Below are 17,818 nucleotides of genomic sequence, written 5' to 3' on the forward strand. Positions count from 1 at the left end.
TCCATCATAAGACTTTCCTTTTAGCATCATTGGTGGCCTTCATCTGTGGCCTTCATTTTGTTTGTTTTTCCTTTCACAGCATTCACACACTTTTCACACACGTTTCACTGCAAGACACAGAGCCTCTTTGACAACTGTGCATTTAGTAGTCACAAAAAGCATGTTGCAATGCTGCTGGACAATGATAAAAGCTATCCAGCATGTTTATTGTGGCTGGAGAATAAAGATATGTCTTTCTTTATGTTTTTACAAATTTCATTTACATTTTTGGTGATGTTTTGTTGTTTGTTTGTTGTTCCTGTTTTGTAGCCTTTTAAATTTCTCTTTGCTCCTGAGCTGAGCCACTCCAATTTTTTAAAATTGAAGTAACTCATTTATTAATTCTCAAGAATATCAAGCAAGGTGAGAATTTTTCATGACTAAATCAAAACTATGTCGGTGTACTTAGTTAAACATTAGCACCTTTTAATATTGTGCCAGCTTTGCCTTTGGTCATTTGAGTGTGAGGTCGAGTTTCTGTTTCATGTGAATTTGTGTTACTTGAACGGCTATGGCACAGAGCTGGCGGTATGTTTTTTCTTTTTTCAGCACTTGGTTCCTAAAGATGGAGCACTTTCATCATCTCACCCATGGACTCATAGCTTACTGTACACATAAGGAATACCAATCCACCACACAACAAAAGGGATGAATTTCTTCTTCAAAGGCAACCATGCAAGTAAGACAGAGTAGTTGTTAATAGAAGTTATTTTCTGGTACATTGGAGTAATTGGAATGGCTACAGTACATTCCCTGTAAACACATTTGTAATTGTGCTCACTCAGGAAATGAATGTCTGTGTTTTACAAATTGCAGCTCGCTGACGCTGAGCTTAGATACAGTGCCCATGCAGCTGTTTCCTAAAATCCACCTGCAGAAATATTTTCACTGAGATGCTGCAAGGATGATGTAGTGTTCTGTTTGTTCGTCGTCTTTATCTGGATCTTCAAAAACAAATGAGCTCTGCCTACAGCTCACTGACAGCATTTGCATCACCAAGGACGTGGTTCAGGAGGTGAACAGAAGTTATGTTTTGTATGCTCAATGTGTAAGAGTGTGTAAATGTGCCAATATGGAAGGGTGGCAGCGGAGGTTGAAAAATTAGATCTCTTTGAGCTCCCTCACATGCAGTTAGCTTTGATCCACTGTGTCACTGTGCTTATGCCTCGGACGTGATATGTTACAATTACAGAAAATGACTACTGTGAAAAAAAAATACTTGATGCATGTGCACAGAGATGCCTGAAACTGCAAATACTACTCGTCTGAGTTTAATAGCTTGAGTAATAGTTCCAAGAGGGGGAAATTTACGGTTATTAGCTTCTGTTCTCTAAACAGTACACATTGAGAACTGGATAATTGCCTTTTTTATAATGATTTGTTATAATATAATATAATATAATATAATGTAATGATTTTTTAGAATGATTTGCCAGGAACAGTAATTACAGATTGAAAATGATGAACGATCATTTCAAGTTTCAAGCTTTCAAGCTTCCACAACTACAGTAATATTTTATGCAATATATACATTCTGACTATTTTTCTATAGCGTACGTATGAATACAACAAATGAATTCAAAACAAAATGTTTAGTAGAAGATATAATGATAATGATGATACTTCACAGATGAACTCCATCTAAACATTCAAGTTATTTTTGGCCACTTGGGTGAGCACAAAACTGATATATTTCCTTGGATTTGGCAAATTCATTAGCTTCCTACTGACACTTCCAGCAGCAGGTAAGCAGTCAAATTATCATTTTCTTGGAGTTGTGTTTCAGGCCAAAGCTTTGTTATGTCTGCCATGTGGTGGAGAGCAGGTAGTGCTACTGCCGGCTCCAGCTGGAGAAAGGCACTATGAAAGCCCAAACATGGTGAAACAAAACACTTCTGGGTCTGAAAGTCAAAACAAAACACTATAAAAATGCTATAAAACTAAAACTAAAACATAAGCCTAATTCAAGACTGTAAAGGAATTGAAGAGTTTTGGGGCAAACATGTACTCATCTTGACAGAAAAGGCACATCTTTAGTGAGGATAATAGATCACGGAGATTAAATTATTCAAGGAAAGATGAAGGGAGTTTTAAGTGAACCAGAGGTAATGGAAGAGAAGTGGAATAGATTACTCTAGATAGATTATAGATTATATTAGAGCTGATAGACAATTAAGGAAAGGTCCCCCAGACAGTCATGCAATGGAGAGACTAAGGCCAAAGGAAAATTGCGTATATAAAAGATGCAAAGAAAGAAAGCCGGCAACAATTTTGCAGTACCTTGAGACAGAAGGAGCCATTCAATAGTAAGTTACTTCAAAGTTTTATAATTCACAGAATTTTCGGGTCAAAGAAGGGTTGTTCTATGGGGGATTTATACCGCTGGTGAAGTTATGCTTTTGACCATCAAGATAAACTGTTGAGTCAGTTGTCGCTCCAGTAAAAAGCTGCTTGCTGGAAAGTGGAATGTGATTTAGAAAAATGTCCTTATCCAACAATCTAACATAAGTCGAAAAATTCGGCCTCCTGAGGTATGTTGAAGTTCGGACATTTGCTCCATTTCGACGCAAGGATATTTTCACCCTATGAACATTTTATTCCTCAGCTCATTTGTATATTAAGATCTGACTCTAAAGACAGTTTTATCTTTTATTCAAGAGATTTTGTCGTTTGCATTTTTTCACTAAATGTTGGCAGTCAAAACTCATGGCACAACTAAGCAAAAACATTTTGCCAGAGTGCTGCAACGATCTGTTCCCTCACACGTCCTGTAGAATGTAATTAATTTGGATGTGATTGCAACTGAAGTGATTATGAATGACCTTATAAAGTGTACCTGGAAAAACGTGAAACTGGTAATTTAAAATGATGGATTGTGCTCAGCAGCATAGCAGTATGACTCTGCAAGCTGCTTTTAACATGCTTGTAAAAACAAATGAGAGGCCTTTGATTTCCAACATTGTGTTTAATACTTTCACCACTGCCACCATGTAGACTGTCCCGAAGCTGGGCTTATCAGTCACATGACTTCGCCCATCAACAGCAGATTAAAAGACTGTTAACCTTGTCATGAGGGAGATGGGGGGTTTGGCATCAAAGAAGGGCTTGTCTAAATGTAAATAGGAACAGCATTTCTGGGTGAGCTTACCCTCCTCTCAGTACTCTCAGCTGTAATGGATAACACTGCCAAGCCTGCAATTACTCACTGTCTCTCGCCTGCGCTGTTTTCATTGCACCCTTTAGAATGAGTCCCATTAAAAAAGAAATAAATAAAGTAAAATGCATGCTACTTATGTTGATGTTTTGATGACCCTATTGAAGTTCTGACCTTTTCAGCCACACACTTGGCTTCCACCTACTGGTTGATTGATAGATACCTCCTGGTAGGCTGAGGGGAATTAGGTTTGATAGCTTAATTGATATATTAATATAATAATACAATGTATAGTTTGCATGTTCTCCCTGTGCCTGCATGGGTTTTTTCCTGGTACTCCGGCTTCCTCCCACAATCCCAAAAACCTCCACATTAGGTTAATTGGCTACTCCACATTGCCCCGAGGTGTGAGTGTATGTGTCTGTCTTTGTGTGTCAGCCATGCAATTGCCTGGCGACCAGTCCAGGTTATACCCCGCCTCTCGCCCGTAGTCAGCTGGGATAGGCTCCTGCCCCCCCTGCAACCCTGACGGATGAGCGGTATAGAAAATGGATGGATGGAAAACAGTCATTAATGCTGTATCAAAAAACCCTAAATGCGATTACAAAGTAGCATAGATGTGATATATATTAAAAACAGAAACAGAAAAATTACACACTAATCCAGTCAGAAAGTCATTAAATCATTTTAAGATTAAACAATTAAAGCTTTCTGATGTCACACTCAATGGCAACTTTATAATTACAATCCTTGCAGGCATAGTTAGAATTTGTTTGGTGTAAAATATATTGCTTCCGAACACATCATTTCTTTTAATTCAATTTTTTTTCTTTGTAGTAACCAAGAAAAAGAAGGAGAAGCTTGTTCTGATCCAGTCTGTCTATCCTGGACTTTATCAGACACCACGACAGAGACCACCTGGTGGGTTTTAAGGTTGTTGTTAGCTGTGTGGTCCACCCTCTGTTAACTGACCAGCCAATGTCAGTTTGACAGAAGAAAATACATGAAGAAGGTACCTTAACTGGTGTAAAACTTGTGCCACGTTTGTATGGAAAGCTAGTGTATCAGTTCACATCAACTAGTTATTAAAGTCAACAGTTTTCTCTTTGTTGTTTTGCAAACTACTACTTCTCCTCTGACAATACATTCAACCATGAGTTAAAGTGGAAACTATCAGCTTTCAGGGCATAACCTTTGAACCATGAGCACATTTCAGAGTATCTTCTTTGCATGGCCACTGCAGAAGTTTGATCTGTCTGGGCTAGCCCTAATTTTGATGCAGCCATAAAAGAATCAATAATCACCTTCACCAGGACTCTCTAGTCGAATGAAAAAATGTAGCACAGCATATTTTAGCTGCTGTCAGTTCCTGATCAGAGTGCCACTGCCTTGATCAACATCAGTGAGCCCAAAATCTCCAACCATTTGTTATTAAACCACATTGGTGGATTTGCTCAGTCACAGCCATGTCATACCACAATGACAGCCCTTGTTAACCAGAAACATCCCATATTACATACAGTCTAATAGAAAAAAGACCATCAGGATTTGCTACAAATGCATGGAAACACTTGGAACACTAGGGAAAAAAAAGCACATCAACAACAATAATACTAATATTAGCATAAATATATAATGTTTGGAGCTTGATGATTTATTCTTTACTTATAGAAGTTTGACAAAAAATTTCAGTCACAAGAAGGCAGATATGACCCACTGATAAAGACCACAAGGTCTGGGTAAAATTAAGATAGATTAAGATAATCCTTTATTAGTCCCATAACTGGAAATTACAGTTCTGGAAAACAATCCAAGAAAGTAGATCTGTTAACAATATTTCCATTTTAATTTTTTCAATTTTATTTTTATTCATATCATAGATCCTGAAAGTTCAGTCTTCAACACATTTACATGGTGTTTCCAAACCTACCAGATTTTACATGTCATATAGGTCTGCATCAGCATCATGAACTTTTTATTTTCACTGAACCACGTTTTAACATCAACTAAATTAATCACACCTTTGGAATTATGACCAACTGGAGCCACAAACAATTTAGCAAAAACAAATAAATCGTAAAGCCGCATAAGCACAAAATCATCATATCTAAAGGGGTTCATCAATACATCTTGATGTGTAATGACTTTGTCTAATATTATCATCCTTACCAGTGCACTTTTGACACTTTTATGGTTTTTTTTATTGCTTCTAATTGACATTTTACTCTTATGCTTCTACAGTGACAATTTTAAAAGATTGAAATCTGTGCTATTATGTGAAATTTAGCTGCCGCTGTTAACAGCTTAATAAAGGAATGCACTCTTCAATTTTCACTCCATTCAAACCATCCATTGCTTTCATTTAACAGGATTTTTGAACGAGACCGGCCCACTGAATTACACGCCAATATGCTCTTAGAGAGTTTGGATGCCTGTAAAGGTTGAAAATGACAGGGCTTTTGCACCAAGTGTTTTCTCTTATGCACTTATCCCTTGTGCTCTTAAGCAAATATTATGTTGTGTTTACAATGCTGCCTTGTGTGATTTTAATTACTCCACTAAATGTCAGGGAATAGGTGATCAGTTCTGTTTTAAAAGTAGACGATAAGCTATCTGCCTCACCATGGCTGGGGTGTAATTAAGGAGATATCCCATTGCTTAAAGAGGCTGATAGCAATGGGTTCCAATATGATAAGTGAATTTAGTTGCAATCAGCTTAAGATATGACTTCATGAGCTTGAATCTGGTTGACACTGACATGTGAGGTTAAATGCTTCAAAGGCAAACAGACAGGTAACCTGATGGAAAGCCTAAAATGCATAATCAGATATCAAACCGCAGGCAGCCAGCCATGGTGCTCGGTGAGGTTCTGTGGATGAAAAAGAGCATCCAGAAGCTGAGATGCAGAGAGTCAGCTATCAGCCCCTGCAGCGTCGGGTGATTTGAATTTACTGTCAGGATTAATGCCATGCCTAGATTTCGATTTTGTCTGTGGCTTTTCAGTTTGTGACTGATTATTCAGAGAGTGTTTTCCAATCTATGTAGCTACTATGGGAGATCTCTCCGTGTGCCCTTTAGTGAGGGGGGCGGCAAGTATGGCACACAGCACATTATGGAGCACAGCCTCGTCGCACGTGAATGTCAGAATGAAAGTCTTTCTGATAACAAAAGAAGAGAGAGGACAACATGGGAAGTCACTTGGCATTTTTTATTCGCTGTTTGAGGATGAAAGCTTTGTCTGAATATTTTTGCCACTTCATAAATTAGCAAACCTACAGTTTTGGGAAATGATAAAAACCTATTGGCCCTCTATACCAGAAGATTCTGAAGCAAAGGCTCATTTGCTGTCAGATTAATTAACTTTGTTCCATCTAATCATTCTGTCAGATACTGTGAGGTACTGGGTTTACTGCGTGATGGTTCAGATGTTTTGTGGTTCTTGTCAAAAGGAAAGTTTCTTGTTTCTAAAAAAACAAAAGGCAAGTTGACAGATACTGGAACAAGAAAAAAATCCAATTATCTTAGGTTATATTTCCCTTTGGATAAAAGTATGGGGTGGCGCAGGGATGTCATGGCAGAATGGCAGGAACTCAAAGGGGTTATCAGTAGCTCAGCCAATTACCCCACAGTGTGTCAGAGAGAAAAGTAAGGGTCAAACAAAAGGAGTCTATGAAAAATGCAATTATGGAGGACATGAAACTGCCAACAGATAAGCCTGTGTGTCCCAACAGTGAGATATTCCCACAGTAGAATTGATAGAGAAAAAGGACAATGGAGATGCCTCAACCTGTCTGGTCATTAATAAGCCCGATGAATTGCAAAATATGGAATAAAGATGCAACAGAGACAGCTTTGGAGAATGGAAAAAACAATAAAGGCTGAGATGCTAATGCTGTCATTTATATGGCGAATTAGAACAACGTGACCTTTTGTTTAAAGAGGATTTTCATTGATTTTAAGATCAATTTACTTGTCATAGGGAGTACAAGTGAACTGGTGGAAAAAGGAAGAATAATGTCCATGACTCTTCTGAGCTCTGATCCTGAAATATCTCGGCTTGGGCCAAATTTACCAACGTAAAGTCTATTTTACAAAATCATAAATTGTAGATTGGTGTCAAAACCTTAACTTGTCATCCATTGTTTTTGGATGTCATGTATATAAACAGTACATGCATTCATGTGTTTCTTATGTTCTAGAAGTGTACTACAAGATTATGTGTCACTATAGTAGTATGTAGTTACTCCTCCCTTCAGTTATGGTAAACCTTTACTGGTCGGGTGTGAAATGCTCCTGGTGCACCAGCATGGGAAGTTTCAGACTTCAGTTTTAACTATCAAATAAAGAGAAGTTTATGAGGTGGTGATAGACTTAACCAACATTGTGTGAACTCGTTTGGCGAAGGCTTGACAGTAAACACGTGTTACCGACGGTGCCGGAATTTAATTATACAAATATATATATATAATTTACTTTTATTTTTGATGGTTTTTGACAGAAATCCCATGTCTTGAACAGGATAGGTTCAGCTTTTTGCTGAGGATTGTCAACACTTTGTTCCCTGTAGTCATCAGGTGGGAACAGTTTAATTTAATTTGATTTAACAGTTAATATCATAATGCACTGGACCACATACAGCAACATTCTCTTAATTTTCCTTTTAAAATCTTAGCTTGTAGTTTAGAGAATAAAATAAGTGTGCTTCACATGCACCAAATTTTCTTAACCATCCAAATCTGCTCTTTCAGAACTTTAGAAGAGGCGACATTGGTAATACTGTTCATTAACTCAAACCACTACAGTTCCCTATCACTACAGTTGTTACAGGACAATCAAAAATTCAACAATGGCAAAAACATTTGTGAAGCTGTAAATGCCATGTCAGCATCAAAATTAATGTTGCTTGACATTAAAAAACAGAAGAAAAAAAAACACGAGCCAAGCGTTCCATGATGACAACTGGAGGACAGGGGGAGGCAGACCACAAGTGGACCTGAGTAATCAAAAAAATAATTGGAGAGAAGGCACTGACAGGTGTGCAGTCTGACACTTCACCTGACCGTGATGCTGATCAACATGCATCCATTTCTGAAACCCTCCAATACTGGACATGGATTCACTAGCAGGCATGTCCAGTATCATCCAAGGGGCCTAATTGGTATCAGTGTATCACTGTTTATTTAATACACACATTTATAATCAAAGCATTGTAATTACTCTAAAACTTATATCAACCTAATTGTGATTAATATTTTTTTTTTTACATGTATCTCAAATTAAAACCTGCTGGGATTCATTGTTGCAATTTTTTCGTTATTTTGGTTGTGGGTCTCACGTGCTAAAATCTGTACACAAAGTTGATAAGCACTACAAAATGACTTAAAACCTCTTTTGAGCAGAGAGATGTTGCTTCCCTCACACATGACATGCTCTGCCTGCTGCAACATGCAACATCCATCTAACTGTCACAAGCTGAGCTAAGCATTCGCAGCCCGATGCAGGAGACAGCAGACACCAGGACTAGCAGGACTAATTTACTGAAAACAACAACAGGACCACAGAAGAAGACAAACAGAGAACATGACTCAACAAAGAGCTGAACCCAAACTGGGTTAAAATACACACTAAACTGACGAGGGAACGAGGTGCAGGTGGAGACACACATGTGAGGGGATTGAGGTGAGGAAAAAAAAAGAGGAGCTGATTGGCTGGGATTGGAACAGCACCAACAAGGCTGATGCAGACCAGGTGAACTGGTAAGAAGGTGAGTGAAGAAAGGAGACCACACCCAGAGAGAGAGAGAGAGAGAGAGAGAGAGAGAGAGAGAGAGAGAGAGAGAGAGAGAGAAGAGCACTGGGAAAGACAGGAAAACACAAAGGCAACCACTCAAGCCACAAATGTGACCATGACAAACACATATTATTCAAGCTGTTAAAGTTCAATGTTGCTTTTGTCCCACTATAATACTGCTGTTAAAACCTGCTGCTCAGCTGCATTTCAGCCACAGCTTCCCTCCAGCACTCTAATAACTTCCACATGTCCATCTGTTATTTATGAAAGTAGAGTAAAAGTCAAACTGATAAGCTTTGGCAGCAGTCTTAAAGTTGTTTGGTGATATGTAATGTGGACCATCATCATCATTAAACATGTCAACACCACGCAGTAGTGTCATATTGGTTGGTATGATGGAGCAGACAATGTAATTGTAGATGTAGATGCCTTGAAATGACTCTCCATAGCAGAGCCTCCGCCATGTTTAACCGTCGGCAGTAGACGTTGCTGCTCGCCGGCATCCTTTGACTTTCTAAAAATGAAACCCATAGTGATGTGGAAAATACAGAAAAGTATGACTCATCAGTCCACATTACTTTTTCCATTGTTTTATAGGGCTTATTAGAACAGACAAAGGAAAGGAAATTAGATGAGAATAGTCTGAGTTTCCTATCTGACTGAATTATAATACAACTACCACACTTCTTGGACCTTTGGGGAAGTGCACCAAGCTGCGAACACAACACATTATTATCAACCTACAAACTTTTGTCAGTGGTTGCCTATTTGCACATATGGTATACACTGAGCAACATCAACACTGATTCGGAGTCCACCTGGAGAATGTAAATCGAATATTATCTTTTATTTTTGTCTGTTTTTGGTCTCCAATAACTCCTGAAGGTTATTTATTATATCTATATATTCATTATCTGTATATGTACCACTGGATCAATGAGAACTCTGAATACCTTATTGTTTATGTGTTTACCCGCTATCTGTTCGAGCTCATGTATCCACTTCAGATGGCCTCCTAAGTCACCACTTTAAGGCTAGCAGCTACTTTCAAGATTTCTGCTGAAAAAAGGTTGTAGGTAAAGTCTTTTGATCTTAATCTGGGTGTATGGAGATTTGGGTTATGTTAGACAAGATGCATGGAGGCATTTTATGTACATGTTTTTATGTTTTAAAACATCTCCAAGCTTCTTCAGTTAGCCTTTCCAATGGTGTGAGATAATGAATGAAACTTCTGTTTTGGGTGAACTGTTCTTTTAAGGTCACCAACCTCATGGTGACTTTAAAATTTGTGAAAAATAGAAGTTTATAGCCAGTGCAATATGAAAATTTAAAATGTCTATATACATAATTTATTTACAGGAGTGGAATCACATGAAATCTGCCTGCAATATCTTGTCATTTTCAAGGAATATTTTCTCTCCATTTTTTCAGGTTGCATCCCAAACACCACACACTTGAAGCCTACACAATATTCTTGTGAAATTTTATTGAAGCCTTTATTTTTTTCCTTAACATTTGCTGTATGAGTAGGCGATAACAGTGGATGGATAATAATCATTTTAATCAATGACACTACTTGAGAAAAGCAATTAATTTGTGCATTCATATCCAGCATTCCATTAATCTTTTTCCTCCCACATATTTAAAACACAAACACTTTTGAAACAACCTTAATATGTTAACTGATGAATCTGATTGGTAAAAATCTGTTAAATCTCAAGATAAATCTCAATAAAACTTAAAAAAGTAATAAATAACAAAACAACTGCACTAGAAAACTCTAACACATCTCTGCCTCTTTAGCAGAAGTGGAGGGCGTTTGAAAGCAATGAGTGCCTTCCATTCATGACGGCCGCTCAGTATGATCATAGTCATTATATACCAAGAGTGATCCTATGCATAATAGCTAAAAAATGACATGCTTTTAAAATGGGTAGGTCATACATTATACAGTATAGAACATGAAAAGCCAGCCGTTGCTTTGCACAAAGGTACTGGAAGAGGCTTAAAATAACCTTTAAAAGAAAGCACAGTTGAAAGGGAAGCAATTTTGAAATGCAAGATGAAAACACTTCCTGCAACAATTGTGAAAAATGACAGTGCACATATAGGAAAGAACCCGAGAGACTAGAGAGATGGGAAAGTGCCGGCAAAGAGAACGGGGAGAGGAGCGTGAAGACAAAAGCCATGACAAAGACAATCTTTGGAGGCTTCACAGTTAAAGAATAGCTTTGCATTTTGTGCGTGCGTGTGCATGCATCTGCTTATGCATTAGCAGTGAAAAAGAAGGAGGGGGTGTGTTCACTTGGAGACAGCGGGGATGGCTTATTAGAAAATCATCCCTCTTAGCCAATGGTTTTTAAGAGAGCGGCAGATGTCATTTGACTGAAAAGTACCACCTCCCACAGCCAGCACATCCCCTTCAGTGTAACGCAGCGCTGTGTGAGAGCACCACTGTCAGTGCTCTCTCCTCTGTGTCTGCTTCCCTCTCATTGTCCACAGGCACTTTCTCGCCTTCTGTCTGATTTCCCTCCCTTTCTTTTTCCGCACTCGTGGTCCCTCACCTCACCCCTCCTTACTCTCATTGCTTTCTGCCTCTCTCCTCTTTCTCTTTCTCTCAGACTCTGTCCCATAGGCAGAGATAGGATCTGTTACAAACAGCAGCAGCCTCACCAAGAGCCCAGGTAAGACCTTTTTTTTCTGATTTATTCACTTTGCACTGAGAGGCTTTGACACTGAAAATAGAGAACCTCATTGCTCACTCTGCAGTGTGCACAAATCTCTGTTTTTCTTGTTGCACTGTTTGCCATGATGAATTTGAAGTGGGAAGCTGATAGTGTTGAGAGGGACTGTGGGTGCTAAGTTTCATTCTTTCAGGGGTGGTTTTATAAGTGCTTGCATGGCTTGTAAGCTGTGACAAAGACAACTTCTGGAATCTGGCTTCAGTCATCACAGTGTAAGATAGATCACACAAAAATACACAGGCAGGGAAAGAAGGCGATGCAGTGAGAAAGATGGAGTGGCAGCATTAGACGAGCAAATGGGCTTTCGTTGATCAAAACTGGTGTTAGGAAGTGAGTTTAGAGTTGCGGAACCACGAGCCCAGGTGTTTGTTCGCAGATCAGCAGGTGGCAAGTGGACTCTCTATTGATCCGGAGCTGGGCGACCTCGCAGAACTAAGCTGAGGCTAAATCCAGTGAAGCCGATTTGAGAGACTGTCTCATCGGGACGTTTATGGAGTGTTTGGACATAACTTCATATCTACAGCAGAGAGTCTATTTGTCTGTGTGGTGCAAAAATAAAGGACACAGGACGGTTGCTGTCATTCGCGGACCCTCTCTGAGTCCGAACATGTGTGGCTGTAGATTTGATTTTCTCCTACTGACTAATTGACACAAATTGTAAATGTCTGTACATGGAACATTAACTCTTAATTTGCTGGAAACTGCAAGAAGGAGGGCAATTAGATTCAGTCCACTGTTGTGTGATACAGGAAAAGGTTAGGTTATGGTGGAAGTTATGTGGTAATTAATATTCAATGAATTTCATCAAATCTGTGAAAATGGCTCCTTTTCAAGCTGCAAGCTTTGAAATGAGTATGTGAATGTGCATAAATGACTGAAGCAGCCCTGTTCATCTTGTCTGTCTCATTTGGATGATGTACGTACAATGATTTTCAGATTGCAATGCTCAGCTTTCGAAGTTTAAATAAACAATGGTACAATGCAATGTTACATCTGAAATTCAGCAGTGAAGCACATTAGTGTCACTTGAATCATGTCTCACGTTGGGCTTGGCCGCTGTTTGCACCGCCTCAGAATTACTTTGAGGCGCCTCGCAAGAAGACTTTTACTATGATGATTGATGTAGACATTATTGGTTATTTGAAAGGTGGTCTCTACTGATAAGCAATCTGAAGTTTAGAGCTAATATTTTCTCACAGACTGATGCCCTATCGCCTTTGTGCCGTGAGAATATTAATCACGCTGATGAATTTAAATGAAATCTGAAAATAGCTCACAGCAAAGTTGCGTTAGGTCTCATAAGTAATACAGCGGTGTGCTTATATTTCATTCATGACATAGTTTTGCAGCGCTCTCTTGGACTGTGGAGAAAAATGAGAGAAATAGCTTTGTGATGTGAAAAGACATTGGTTGTTGAGGTGAGAGAGCAGTCATAGGTGCTGCAGTAGAAACATTAACAGCAGGAGCTAAAGCGTCAGCTGCACGTATGGACCCACTCTGAAAATTGGCCATTTTTAACCACAGTGGCCACAGCCTACAACCACACAGCCACACTGTAGCGGCTTGGTAGCTTCGATGCCATTTGCCGGGCACTGCGCTGCACACTGCACACAGTACTGAGAAGGAATCCTTAGCGTGGGCTTCCTTATGTCAAACAACTTCAGCAATGTTAATGACACATTTTTTCAATTTCAGCTCAGCAGTCACAAGCCCCAAGATATAATACTGTATTGGTTATCTTGTTTAACACACCTTGATTTAAAACAATGAGTTCATGTTATCTGGGGCAAAAAAGAAGCTGCCTCAGCTCCCCGTCTGACACAGCCTCTGTCATTAACCCAGCACTCAGCTACAGACCCAGAAAAAATATCCACATTTTGAGGAAATTAGAGTCAGAGAAATGGGGAGAGCTGGTGCCTTTTCAGTCCGCTGAGGGTTCTCTGCTGACAGCTACACTCCGTCTCTCCTTTTTTTTTTCTTTTTCTGGTTGGTTGTGAGCTGCCCCAGGTGTGACAGGCAGCCGGAGTAATGGGGGATGTTTGACAGATGCATATTTCCAGCCTTGAATGCTTCATATAAAGAAGATAGACAGCATGGATTCAGGCTGAGCGGGGGACAAACTGTTGGGCTGTGAATCACCCCAATGAGTGTGCCGCCTCTCTGCTCGATTGATCTGTCACGTGGCTCTCACAACCCTTCCAAGCTACTAATTGCATCCCACCCCGATTATTGATTGAAATATGAGGTTGGTATATTGGACTCCTGGAAGCAGGCGGTGTCTTACACCTTCTGAGGTTGGTGGTCAAGTTACAGATGGCGTAACCCTGTGAAATTGATTATTTGATTTCATAAAACAAACATTTTTAATGGACATAGATTGTGTGCATGTGTGTGTGTGTGTGCTAATTTCATTTCTGTGGAATCTTGTGAGATTTGTAATAACGTTGGAGATATTATGTGATAATTAATCTTTCATAAGCCTATCAGGACACATAACCATGAGCCAAGGCCAAGAGATTAAATTAGTTTGTACAGTAGAGCAGAGTGTTTCTTGGCAAAGAAACTTCATCTGGCTACCAATCTGTTCAGAGAAAAGCCAAAGGAGAGACGAACTCTCCCTGTCACTGTATATTTGTCCCGTGTGGACTCAATTCGACATCCCTGTTCTGTGTCACTTTAGACATCGATCTGATGATGCTGGTTATGAAGCATCCGCATCCACTTGTCTTTTAATCATAAGAGCATTTAAATGTCTTCATAATGTTGCCACTCTTCCCTCGAAATGCAAACAAGACTGAGAGTTGAGAGCCACACGAGCTGTTCTGTGAGGCTGCACTTAAAGCACAGCTGTGCTTTGAGCTAAATGCTAACATAACATGCTCCCAAGCTGATGTCACACATGATTACCATGTTCACCCCCTTAGTTATTAGGATCCTGATATTTGCTATTTAGCACTTTGCTTTAGCGCTATTTGACACACAAAACACCTGAGACTGAAAGAAATGTTTGGCGAGCATTTGGTCATAAAAGAAAAGAAAACTGGTCAAAATAATTTTGACCTGATGCTGACTGTAAAAAGTCAGGTGAGGAAAACAAGATTGGCAAAACTAAATATTTTCAGTGCAAAGTGCATATTGAACCATTGAATATTAAATCATTTATCAAAGCAACTGGGCCTTACACAAACTATAGGTTTTAAGTTTTTTAAAATATAAAAATGTGAAATTATTGGTTATTTTATTGGCCATGAAAATTATTGGTTATCAACTGAAGAAAAAACTTTGTGTTACTAATTTTAAAGGGTGACCCCCGCTGTGTTTAATTTTGGTCAGAAAGTTCAAAAGGACAAAAAAGCAGTGAAACAGAAATAAAATACTATTTTCTGATTGTTCTGGAGTTCAAAAACGTCAATGTTATGTATATAACACATGGTACATGGTACATTGTCATCTCGAGAGCTGTCATTAGCATTCTTGCTACTTGCTACTTACTCCACTGAAATGTTGAACATGAATCAAAACATTTAGGTAAAAATCGAATAAAAATGTACACAAAAAAGTATGAGACCAGTCTAACTTATATTCCACTCACAGCTGTTTAGTGGCTTTAACCATCAATTTGACATTGGGACATGCGACTATGAATAAATAGCTGTCATATTATTCAGAGCCTAACACATTCAGTAGGCCTGTTATTACCATGAAAGCACTTTCAGTGATTACAACTTAGCTAAGTGCAGTTCCTGTGTTGAGTAGGTGTATGCAATCTTTGAATGGCCTAATGGTATTTCAAAATAATAGGGCTAATCAAAGTGATTTTTCATAAATAAAATCTATAGCATATTAGTCTTTTCACTTTTATAATCTGTGATGCAGCTTCTTTGCCTTATGGGCAATGGCAATTTATGGCCACTTCAAAAGACAAAAGTATCTGGTTGTTATTAACAATAAATGATATGTTTTCAGTGTAATAAGTCATGAAAATGAGCAAAAGGTCTTTGTTGCAAAAGAAATAAGTAACACAGCTGATTTATTTTCTTTACTTGAGAGCTTTGCTCGTTACAAAAAGATGAATAGGGAAGAGATAGTTTAGTGCATACATATTTAAGGCTCTCAGAATTATAGCATATCTCTGTCCTGATATGATGCTGTGGAAGGGCAAAGTAGGCAAGTAGGAAGCTATTTGTCAATGACATCCTTCTGCTAATAGGATTAGATGCATCTGAAAAGCACTAGAAAGAGCCGTTTGCAGTCAATATGCATATCACTGCAATGATGCTTTCTAACAGATACAGAGCTCACACAGCCTTTGGACACATACATTTTTGAAACCACATTTGTCATAAAGAAAATCAGTTACTGGGCTGCATTGTTTAACAGTGTGATTTTGTTTGTTTGTTTGTTTGAAAAAACAAAACATGAATCCATCACTTAATCTATCAGTCAGTATCTGCATATTCCAGAAATCACTTACATAAATACAAGGGCTGGTAAAAACAATCATGTAACATATTCCAGTATTAATAAGAATAGTTTTGCAATGTTGATATATACATATATACATGACAGTGTATACATCACATATCACATGAACCCATCAAATTGATGCCAAGAGCAATGAACTATATTGTATTGGACAAAAGTCTTCACTTGTATAAAACATTTTTTTTTTAATTATTATAATAGTTTTTCATTACTTTACTCTGAATCATCTGACCCCAAAATTACATGACATAAATACTCAACACCCACACCGTTAACAATGTCCAAACAATGTGAATTGTTGAATTGAATTTCTGCACAAATGTCCCTTCTGTTTAACTTGCGTGTAGTAACTGATGTGCGAACTGATGGTACTCAGAGTTGCTGCTCTTATGCAGTGATCTCACTCTTCACCAGATCAGCACTGGATCTGCTAAAGCTCAGTTTACTGATTCACACATCTTCCATAGTGAAATGAGACACTGGAGATTGCATAAGACTTTACTGTCATTACACCTCTGTCAGTAAGGCAGTCGTCAGTGGCACCAAATTTGCCTCTTTGAAATGTGTGATGTTAAGCGAGACATCCTTAACATTTTTTCCTTGATGCAAATACAGATAAAAGTCTGACATAATTTGAGCATATTTTACCTTTTTCCTCAGTAATATATTTGCACAGTGAATCCAGTGTAGGCTTTTGTGAGGTAACCAAGATATGCTTGACAGATGAAAACCTCCATATTAAGAAAATATAACTTGCGTCACAGCTGTCCTGTGATGGCTTCCTTAAAACTTTGTGGAGACGAGTGTCACTGTGGATCTGTTTTGACAGCCTCTTCATCTGCAGCATGAACACAGTGCCATAGTTCAAATGCAGTTTTAAACCAACAGGAGCACTCAGGAGGTGTGGTGCACCTGAAGTTGTTGCTGAATGGTTATTCTCTTTTGTTACTTTTTCTTGAATCTCTTCATGAAGCATGCAGACATATCATTAAACAGCTTGCTGTCACTTATTTATTAGCAAAACTAGCAAAGCTCACTCACATTTACCCTGTTCATATGGCTGTACTACTGTAATCATTGAAAATACATAGTCTGAGGAGCAGTACTTTAGCTGATGGACTGCTACAGTGAAAAGTGGCAAGAAGTGCTGCTATGTCCTTTGTACTGGTTTTATCCTTGCTCTTTCACAGAAATTACTGTTATTAACTTGTAATTTCAGTTGAAAGTTTAAAATCTTATTTTATGTAGGCGAAAGCGCATTCAACCTATTCGAGCAACCAGAAGGGAAGAAGGTTTCATCTTCACAAAGAGAACATTCTCATGTCACATGGGGATCTCGCAGTGTAAACATACTGTGTGCGTAGAATATGAATAATAATCATAGATTTTAATATGCATTTATATAACATGCATTGGGATTATCTGAGTGTTTGAGAATATAAATAGAGGAAGAAAGCTGCTGAATTTATGCTCTTCTTTTGTGTGAGTGACAGTCTTTTTAATGGCCACATGCATTTGTGCTTTGATTTTCAAGTGGACATTAAGCTTTACCCTATAGAGTTTAATGAGTGCAGAAATTAACAAACAACACTGGAAAATGAGTAGC

The sequence above is a fragment of the Scatophagus argus genome, chromosome 11, assembly GCF_020382885.2.
Source record: "Scatophagus argus isolate fScaArg1 chromosome 11, fScaArg1.pri, whole genome shotgun sequence".
Lineage (NCBI taxonomy): Eukaryota > Metazoa > Chordata > Actinopteri > Scatophagidae > Scatophagus > Scatophagus argus.